Below are 11,168 nucleotides of genomic sequence, written 5' to 3'. Positions count from 1 at the left end.
CTGTCCATTCCCCTCCACAGATGCTGCCTGACCCGCTGAGTTCCTCCAGCAGATTGGAATTGGTTTATTATTGTCAATTGTATGGAGGTACAGTGAAAAACTTGTCTTGCATACCGATCGTACAGGTCAATTCATTACACAGTGCAGTTACATTGAGTTAGTACAGAGTGCATTGAGGTAGTAATAGTAAGTGACATAGAATTTAAATTTAAAAGTGTAGTACGATTGTAGTAAGGGTAATGATTACATCTGTAGAAAGCAGCTTGCAATGAGTCGCCACGCTCCAGTGCCACCTCTCAGCATCCTCCTTGTGTGTTGCTCCAGATTCCAGTCTCTTGTATCTCTCTAATTTTCCCTATGACGTACTCTCCCCACATTCCCATTGATTCTACCACCCACCTATAATGCAGATGATTCACAGTGGCCGATTAACCCACCGACCCGCACGTCTTTGGGACGTGGGAGGAAACCGGAGCACCCGGGGGAAACCCACGCGGTCACAGGGAGAACATGCAAACTCCACACAGACAGCGCCCAAAGTCAGGATTGAACCAGGGTCTCCGGTGCAAGTGTGCCACCCGTCTCATGAGCTGAGCAGGTGGGTTCAGTGGCACAGATTGGTTCCCTTTGTAGCAACTCCCTGCCTTGTAGAATTAAGAGAAAGGAGTGTCTCACCCACACAGCATGTTTCACAAGCACAGGACTTCTCAAGTTACTTCATAGCCAATAAAGTAAATACTTCTGAAGGGTTGCTAGCTGTTGCAATGGGGGAAACTATATCAAGGTCACACAAAATGAAACCAACCTCCTGGTACTTGCTGATGGTGCATACTGCCCAATTCTCATGGATAACGCCCCTCGCGCTTCTCTCGAGATTATTGCTCAAAGACTTTTTACAACCACAGGATCTCAGTTTGACTTCCCATTGCAATAGTGGCGTCTTCAGCATTCAGGTGCCAGCCTGGAATTCTGTGCTCATGTCTCAGGATTTACAATCCCATGCGTTCAGTGCCGGAATTCTACCCCACCTCCCCATCACTCTGGTCCGTCACTGAGACTGCAGCTGACATCCAAGCAAGAAGCGGCGGAGTCTGTCGGTGGAGGTCCGCGGTGGAGGGACAGAGTAGTGGCTGTTGAGGGAGGTAGTGGCTGTCGGGAGGGGTTGTTGCTGAGGGAGGGGTGGTTGGCAGTGGAGGGGAGGCCATAGGGGTCGATGCGACAATTCTGTTTCTGTGGAGAGGCCAGGACACTGTTGCTTGAATAGTTGCATCAGTAGAGACACTGGCACCTTCACGCTGTACTCAGTGACAACGCAGACGAATTGGCAGCAGCTTAACCAGCTGACTGCTGTTCTTACCAGGCGAGAGAAGCGTTCGGGGAAGCTGAATGTGAGCTGAAGCCCAAGGTGGACGATTGGTTCTCAGACGTGTATGAAGAAACAACAGGAGGTGCTGCAGAGGTAGCTGAGGGTGTGTGGGGGAACCTCCCATCCCCAGCCCCATCCAGGGCTTCGCTGTCCTCATGTTAACTCTTCGATATCTGGTGACCCATTGATTAACGCAATGATAACCCTTCTTGTTAACCTTTTGATATAGTTTCTCCTACTCTTTCTGACCTCAACCAATATCCCTTCAGTGTTTTGCCCACTTTAATACGTTCGAGGGAAAAAAAAGGACACAGTCGGACCCTGGTACAAATATAGTTTTATTCACTTGTCAGATCAGGTTAGGTTTATTGCCATGTGTACAGGTACAGTGAGGTACAGGTGCGATGAAAAACTTGCTTGCAGCAGCATCACAGGCAGGTAGGTACAGACAACACACAGGATATAAATTATACATAAATTGTACATAAAATTATATCAAAATATTAAGATTAAGATTTCTTTATTAGTCATATGTACATCGAAACACACCGTGAAATGCATTTTCAATCACCAACAGCCTGTCCTGGTCAAATCATGTAGATGCCACGGCCAAGAAAGCTCACCAGCTCCTCTACTTCCTCAGGAGGCTAAAGAAATTTGGCATGTCCCCTTTGACACTCACCAACTTTTATTGATGCACCATAGAAAGCATCAGCTTGGTACGGCAACTGCTCTGCCCAGGACCGCAAGAAACTGCAGAAAGTTGTGGACACAGCCCAGCACATCACAGAAACCAGCCTCCCCTCCATGGGCTCTGTCTATACTTCTCGCTGCCTCGGTAAAGCAGCCGGCATAATCAAAGACACCACCTACCTGCGTCATTCTCTCTTCTCTCCTCTCCCATCAGGCAGAAGATACAGGAGCCTGAGGGCACATACCACCAGGCTCAAGGACAGCTTCTATCCCACTGTGATAAGGCTATTGAATGGTTCCCTTATACGATGAGATGGACTCTGACCTCACGATCTACCTTGTTGTGACTTTGAACCTTATTGTCTACTTGCATTGCACTTCCTCTGTAGCTGTGACACTTTACTCTGTACTGTTAATGTTTTTACCTGTACTACCTCAATGCACTGTGTAATGAATTGACCTGTACAATCGGTATGCAAGACAAGTTTTTCACTGTACCTCAGTACAAGTGACAATAATAAACCAATACCAATTTTTGCGTGGTGTTCTGGGGGCAGCCCACAAGTGTTGCTATGCTTCCAGCGCCAACATAGCACGCCCACAACTTCCTAACCTGTACGTCTTTGGAATGTGGGAGGAAACCGGAGCACCCGGAGGAAACCCACGCAGACGCGGGGAGAACGTACAAACTCCTTACAGACAGCATGAAACAAATGCACAATCAGAGACAAGTCCATGGCAGTCCAAGAGGTGGTCCATAGTGTTCCCTTGCTGAGGTAGGGTTAGAGCTGTGCTGGTTGATTCAAGAACCTGATGGTTGTAGGAAGGTAGTTGTTCCTGAACCCGGTGGTGTGGGACTTCAGGCTTCTGTACCTCCTGCCATCGTGCAATACTAAACTTAGACTCTAATTATCTGTCCCAAGTCCCAATCACTAGCTGGTCACAAGCATCTTCTCTGGGTTCCCGGAGTGCAGGATTCTCTGCTCTGCACAGAGGTCGGCCTCCTGTCTCGGCTGGTGCTGCTGCATTCTACACTCCCTCGGATGGAGCCCTCACGCACGGCTTTCACTGCCTGTGCTCCTCGCTGCCTTCACCGGCTGCCGTCAGCATTTTTCACTGCTGACCATCAGGGCGGAGTTATCATTGCCCTGGTTTGCCGGTGGGAGTCAGTTACACCCCTGCTGTGGCCTTCCTTCCAGAAAACTCTCTCGGCTTCACCAATCGGATGGTGAGGTGGTAGGCCCACTGCTGTTACTTCAAAGGATGATGAGTTTCGGGGAAGCTTTGAATGCAACCCTCTAAATGAGATGGAGGCAGGAAACCCAAGGACCCATTCGGTGTGTCTCTCTATTGTTTCTCTTCCCCTGGACCGACACTTACGTTAAATATTCAGTCACTGATCAATGAATCTGAACGTGGTCAGTACCACCTGTCCTTGCCTCGGATAGCATTTGCCAGGTGACTTTGGACGCAGTTTACCTGAGTGTTTGGGCAGTTAGACCAGACCAAGCTGAGGGCACAGGCACGGGTAAACTGCACCAGCTATCGCTAACCTGTGAGCTCAGACTGAACGTCTGGCCCAGCTAGTTTTGTGGATTTGGATCTTCCACTGGTCTCAGGGCAGCTGGGCCAACCTTCCCATGATTCCCAGCTCCCTACTCTGGGGAACTACTTGGCCACAATATCTTGTTGATCAACACATTGATAACCCACTGACTTCCTTCTCATTAACCCACTGACTTCCTTCTCATTAACCCACTGACTTCCTTCTCATTAACCCACTGACTTCCTTTTCATTAACCCACTGATTTCCTTCTCGTTAACCCACTGATTTCCTTCTCGTTAACCCACTGGCTTCCAAAACCTAACTCCTCACTAATTACAGGGATCCTCTCCTCTTCCTACAGCACTGCATCCTGCAGACCCCAGTGCACTGTGTTCCTGCTGCTGGTCGCTGGAATTTGGAGGAATCTGACGGCACTTGGTGATCACCCCCTGCCTCCTCCCCCACCCCCAACAGTGAGACCCATCTGGCACCTGGGAATGATGTCAGCGAGAAGAAGAGCCCATCCCTTAAAGTGCCCGTGCCCAATGACCCCAGTGCAGGCAGGTGGCTGGGAGAGAACATCACAGGAACACAGGAGACATAAATTGTCCCATACAATCAGATGAAGCAAAGGGTAGAAAACGGGAATATAAACATGGTTAGAAAAAGCCTGGTCTGAAATATTCCATAAATTTTTTGAGGAGAAGTGATGTGATGATCCGTGGGGATAGTTTTATTGCCTCCTGGCCTGGCCTTCTAAGCAGAAGTTGCTGTCTTCGGAATGTTTATATAATTCCCACAGAATATTGAAAGGCCTGGATAGAGTGGACATGGAGAGGATGTTTCCAGTAGTGGGAGAGTCTAGGACCAGAGGGCACAGCCTCAGAATAGAAGGATGTTCCTTTAGAACAGAGATGAGGCAGAATTTCTATAGCTAGAGGGTGGTGAATCTGTGGAATTCATTGCCACAGACGGCTGTGGAGGCCAAGTCATTGGGTCTATTTAAAGCAGAGGTTGATAGGTTCTTGATAGGTTCTTGATAGGTTCTAAGGGCATCAAAGGTTATGGGGAGAAGGCAGGAGAGTGTGGTTGAGATGGAAAGATAAATCAGCCATGATCAAATGGCAGAGCAGACTCGATGGGCCAAATGGCCTGATTCTGCTCCTATGTTTTATGGTCTTATGGTCTAGGAGGCAAATGCTATTTACCCATGTTTCCAGTCTCTCCACCCACCCTCCTGCCTTCTGTTGTGTCTGCCTTCCCCAGTCTCCTCGTTACTTAAGGGGAGGTACAAGGCCTAGAAGCCAGGCGAAACGCTCATGCAGCCTGTGATGAACCACGCCAGGTGGCTCAGTGCCCTGAGCCTGGGTGGTTGGTGGGGCAGGAAGCCTGTAATGTCAACCCTCTCCCCTACAAGGTGAGGGCAGGCACAAGAGACGCTTGGATCTAGAGCAACAACTAATCTGCTGGAGGAACTCAGCGGGCCGAGCAGCATCTGTGGAGGGGGAATGGAACTGTCAGCGTTTTGGGTCGAGACCATGCATCAGGACAGAGAGCGGACAGGGGAAATAGTTGGTATAAAGGGGAGAGAAGGAGTGGCGAGACAGGGGCCAGAGGTGATTGGTGGACGGAGGGAGTGGAGGATGATGGACAGTTCGAGCCAGGTAGGGGAGGGGCTGGGGTGGAGTTGGGAGGCAGACACACAAAAGGAGTCAGGATGGGGGAAGAGAGGGTGATTTTGGAGACAGCTGCTGGAGGGAGAGAAGCAGGGACACAGCGGTCTAGCAGAGCTGGAATCTGGTATCTAAGGAGGGTGATAGTGAGAACCATTAAGGGAGAGGTGAAGGGCATATGGAACCAGATGGGGGAGTGGGGCAGAGCCAGTGGGTGAAAGCTGAGGATGGAATATGGATGGTACTAGTAGGGGAAGGGGGACGGAAATGGCTGATGGGGGAGGGGGAGGCTGGAGGTGGGGCTGGGGGGGGGGGGCGGGGGGGAGCAGGTTGAGGGCAGGACTGGGCTTGGCTCCAGTGAGCCTCCAGTCCAGGCTCACACACAACAGGCACACATCGTGTGCGCCCACAGTAGTCAGTGCGCGGTGGAGGGAGAGGGTGTGAGGGGTCTATTGTGGCAGTGGGGGGGGGGGGGAGGGAGCTGGGGAGAACAAACAAAACAGACTGCACAAGGGGAGAGTGTGAGGAGAACAGAGCAAATGGAAAGCTTTGGAGCCCTCTGATTCATTCAGTGGGAAGCTCTGGTCATCGGTGAGCAGTAGTTACCCATAATGTTTACCCAGGCCAATACGTGCAGTCTCTGTGAGTTAGGGTGCAGTGCTGCCACTGAGCAGGGTCCTATGTGTTCCACACCCACTCCCTCCATCCTGGCTCAGAGTCATACAGCAGTGAAACAGGACCTTCGGCTCAACTTGTCCATGCCAACCCAGGTTCCCACCTAATCTGGTCCCATTTATCCGTGCCAACTTGTCTATGCCAACCCAGGTGCCCACCTAATCTGGTCCCATTTGTCCTAAGAAGGTTATAGACTCAGCCAGCTCCATCACGAGCACAACCCTCTCCACCATCGAGGACATCTTCAAGGGGCGATGCCACAAGAAGGTGGCATCCATCACTAAGGACCCTCACCATCCGGGACATGCCCTCTTCTCATTACTACCATCAGGGAGGAGGTACAGGAGCCTGAACACCCACACTCAATGATTCAGAAACCCCTTCTTCCCCTCCGCCATCAGATTTCTGAACGGTCCATGAATCCAAGAACACTACCTCGTTATTCCTTTTCTTGCACTATTTATTTATTTTTGTAATTTATAGTAATTTTATGTCTTTGCACTGTACTGCTGCCGCAAAACTACGAATTTCAGGTCATCTAAGTCAGTGATAGTAAACCTAATTCTGATCCATGTACCTGTCGAAATAGCTTTTAAAATGTTGTTATTGTACCTACCTCAAACACTTCCTCTGGCAGCTCGTTCCACATACACACCACCCTTTGCGTGAAGAAGTTGCCCCCCCTGCTGCCTTTTAAACCTTTCCCCTCTCACCTTACACCTGTGCCCTCTAGTTTTTGGTTCCCTGGGAAAAAGACTGAGTGCATTCACCCTCTCTGTGCCCCTCATGATTTTATACATCTCTATAATGTCACCCCTCAGTCTCCTACACTCCAAGGAAACGAGATAATGTTTTATATTCCCTCGTACAGAAAAATAATCCATGTTGAGTTAAAATCGATATCAGGTATCACTGGTTAACAGCTGCTGGTGATTGCACACATGACCAGCTGATGCAAATTCTTTGTGTAATTTTCTGAGTAATATATAAATATGTGCAAGAAAGGATTTTCTCAAAATATACACTGAACATGTTCTCTCTGCTCGTCTTTATTAACCCTGGGTCAGCAGAGATGTGCGTGCTGGTGTACAAGCGAGGTAATTTCAGCCAGTGTTCCCTATCATTGTCTGGTGACCCCTGGTCCTGGGACACAACTCCTTTGGTTGTAAGGAGGGGACACAGGAGACTGCAGATACTGGAATCTGGAGCAACAAACTGGAGGAACTCAGTGGGTCAGGCAGTGTCTGTGGAGGGAAAGGAATTGTCAACGTTTTGGGACGAGACCCTGCATCAGGACTGAGAGTGGACAGGGGAGATGGCCGGTATAAAGAGACGGGGAGGGGTGAGACAGGGGACAGAAGTGATTGGTGGACCGAGGAGAGGTGAGGGATGATGGGCAGGAGCCAGGAGGGGGAGGGAGAGGGATGGAGGTGGGAGAATGAGGCAGGTGGGTGATAGGTGGGAGCAGGCAAGGGAAAGAAGGGGCAAATGGGAGTCAGGGGAGGGTGGAGACAGAGGCAGGAGGGTGATGAGCAGGAACACACAGGGCTGGAATCTGATAGGTAAGGAAGGCGATAATGGGAACCGTCAGGGGAGAGGTGCACGGCAGGTGGAACCAGAGAGGGGGAATCGGTGGGTGAAATGTGTGGGTGGTAGGCGGATGGAACCAGGTGGGGGAGGAGGATGAAAATGGGTGGAGGGGACTGCTGGACGGGGGTATGGGGAAGGGGACAATGGAGGGACTGGAGATGAATAGGAAGGAGGGAAGGTGAGTGGGATACAGGAGGTAGGGGTTACCTGAAATCGGAAAACTCAATGCTCATGCACTTGGGCTGTACTCAACCCAGGCAGAATATGAAGTGTGGCTCCTCCAGCTTGTGTTGGGCCACAGCCTGACTGTGGAGAAGGTCGCGGATGGGCAGGTTGTTGTGGGAATGGGAAGGGGAACTGAAACAGCACAAAGCCGGGAGCTCGGGATGGCCATTCCAGATACCCTGTATCCGACCTTCACGTCTTCCTTAACGATTCCCAGTATCACCTTCCTAACTGGAAGAGCTAGTCCTAGAGAACTGAGTGGGGAGATTACAGTGAGACGTCAGGTTTTCTTGTTAATGTGTGGTGAAGTGGTGTTTGTCTGCAGAGGAGAGGACCATGTTGCTCCCTGTCTAACAATTGCCCTGGGGAACTGGTTTGCCCTCATTCTCAAGGGTTGCCAGACTCAGGCCCAGAGAGGTGTTATGGCAAAATGTTTCAGAAACAGAAATGCTGGAAGAACACAGGCAGTCAGGCAGCATCTGTGGAGGGAGAAATGAGTTAACGGTTCAGAGCAGAGACTCTTCCTCAGAATTGGTGGAAGAGTGGAGGGTGATGGTTTCAAAATGGCGTTGTGGGGGAGGAGTGAGGTGTATGGACTCCATGGACTCTTATCTACACATCTCGTTGCCTCGGTAAGGCAGCCAGCACAATCAAAGACCCCACCCACCACTGACATTCTCTCTTCTCCCCACTCCCATTGGGCAGAAGTTACAAAAGCCTGAAAGCACGTACCACCAGGCTCAAGGACACCTTCTATCCCTCTGTTATAAGACTATTGAAAGGTCCCCTAGTACAATAAGGTCTCTTGACCCCACAATCTACCTTGTTATGGCCTTGCACCTAATTGCTTGCACTGTAGTTTCTCTGTAACTGTAACACTATATTCTGCATTCTGTTATTGCTTTTCCCTTGAACTACCTCGATGTACTGATGTAATGAATTGATCTGTATGGATGGCATGCAAAACAGTTTTTTTTTACTGTACCTCAGTACATGTGACAATAATAAACCAATTTAAGACAGAAGAGGATACAGAGATAGGTTGAGACAGATCATGTGATAAGGGCCACTAGTGAGGCATGATGTAGAAATAAGGTAAGAAAGGGAAATCAGCATGATCATAGAAACAATGAGAGAGGAGTTTATCTGCTATTTGGTACTCATTCCAGAAGGTTGCAAAGTGCCCAGATGGAAGATAAGAAGACACAAGAGATTCTGCAGACACTGGAATCTGGAGCAACACACACAAAGTGCTGGAGGAACTCAGCAGGTCAGGCAGCCTCTATGGAGGGAAATAAACCGTCGCTGTGTCGGGTTGAGAACTTTCATCGGGACTGGGAGATCACAGAGGGGGAGCGGTGAGAGAGGCCCTCACAGAGCCCCCATCGAAGAGAGGAGGAAAACTTCGGGGGAGGCATCCCTCGAAGAGACTTCACTGTGCAGCAGCAAGACGGAGACACTGCTCTTCTAGCAGTGGGCCTCACTACAGCAGTAGAGCAGATCTTGATGGGAGTGGGGTTGAGAATCAGAATCAGGTTTATTATCACTGTCTTAGCTGATGTGAAATTTGTTGTTTTGTGGCAACAGTACAATGCAAGGACAGAAAAAAACTATAAGTTAGAAAAGAACTAAATAGTGCAAAGAAATGGAATGATGAGGTAGTGTTCATGAGTTCAGGGACTGTTCAGAAACCTGATGGCAGAGGGGAAGAAGCTGTTCCTGAATTGTTGAGTGTGGGTTCTCAGGCTCCTGTACTCCTCCCTGATGGTAGTAACGAGAAGAGGGCATGTCCCAGATGGTGAGTGTCCTTAATGATGGATGCTGCCTTCTTGAGGCACCGCCTCTTGAAGATGTCCTCGTTGGCGGGGAGGGTTGTGCCCGTGATGGAGCTGGCTGAGTGATGGACCGCCTCTTGCGATCCTGCATATTGGAGCCTCCATACCAGACGGTGATGCAACCAGTCAGAATGCTCTCCACCGTACATCTATTGAAATTTGCAACAGTCTTTGGTGACATTGCAAATCTCCTCAAACTCTTAATGAATTAGAGCCGCTTAGGACATTTAAGCTTAGAACATTAACACTTAGAGCATTAAAGTGGCAGAAAGCTACAACTGGCGTCTTGGTGGTGAATTGTATCCCAAATAATTGCAGTAAAACACAGTACCTCCCCTTCAGAGCCAGAACTTCCTCCCTGTGTAGTCAGGAGTGGATGTGACCCTGGACACAGGTACGAAGCTCTGACAATTACATGGGTTGAAGGCTGCAGCAGGGAGGCGAAGAGGAGAAGCTGGGAACACTGAGGTTTAAACAACACACACTGTTCGATGTGTTGCACTTTCTTAAACTGGCAGTTGCTGGTATTGAAGTTTGATGTTGGTTTGAAGTCTATTCCTATCTTAACATGGAGCTGAGACTTGGATCTGCATTATGAGGAGGAATTGCCACTACATACCACAGAGAAATAGAGACAGACAGCACGGAAACAGGCCCTTCAGCCCAACTCGTCTATGCTGACCTAGATGTCTATCTGAGCTAGACCCATTTGCTTTGGAGGAACTCAGCGGGTCAGGCAGCATCGATGGAGGGAAATAAACAGTCGACGTTTCGGGTCGAGACCCTTCATCAGGACTGGAAAGGAAGAGGGCAGAAGCCAGAATAAGGAGGTTGGGGGGTAAAAGGGAATGATGGAAGAAGCTGAGAGGTGATAGAAGAGGCAAAGGGCTGAAGAAGGAGGAATCCGGTAGGAGAGGGCAGTGGACCATGGAATAAAGGGAAGGAGGTGGGGAACCAGAGGGAGGTGAAGGGCAGGTCGTGAGGGCGGGAGAGGGGAAAGTGAAGGGGTGAGGGGGCCACAGGAATGAGGGAAAAAGGGAGGGGGAAGATTGCTCACAGGAGTTTATCATTTATATTATTTTAAGTTGATGTTAACTTATGTTTGCAATGTACTGTGCTGCTGCTGCAAACCACTCATTTTCATGGCATGAACTTGAACTTCAATCGCTCTTTCTCCACAACAGCCTATTCCCCTGGCTGCATTCAGATCTGTAGTTACCTTCCTGACGTTTCAGAGCAATCCATAACGCTTGCAAATATTGCTACATTACCATACAGGGCAGCTCAGCGACAGAACGTTGCTGTTGTGTGTGAGGGTGCCTGCTTTTACTACAGAACGTGGAGGCTAGATCCTAATCCTATAGGTGGGGCAGGCCCCAGAGACAGGAATCTCAAGTTACAAACCACGGTGACTATCGACACTGTTTTTCCAGCCCACACTCCATACTCCTTTCTGCTTCCTCTTCCTCATCCAGCCCACACAGCTGTCAAATAAACAACAGTCATCAATTGTCACATGGCTGTGAGTTCACTCCCTGCACAAGTATTCAGACCCTGACGTCCTT

The sequence above is a fragment of the Pristis pectinata genome, chromosome 35 (genome assembly GCF_009764475.1).
Source record: "Pristis pectinata isolate sPriPec2 chromosome 35, sPriPec2.1.pri, whole genome shotgun sequence".
Lineage (NCBI taxonomy): Eukaryota > Metazoa > Chordata > Chondrichthyes > Rhinopristiformes > Pristidae > Pristis > Pristis pectinata.
This window is presented reverse-complemented; position numbering follows the sequence as displayed.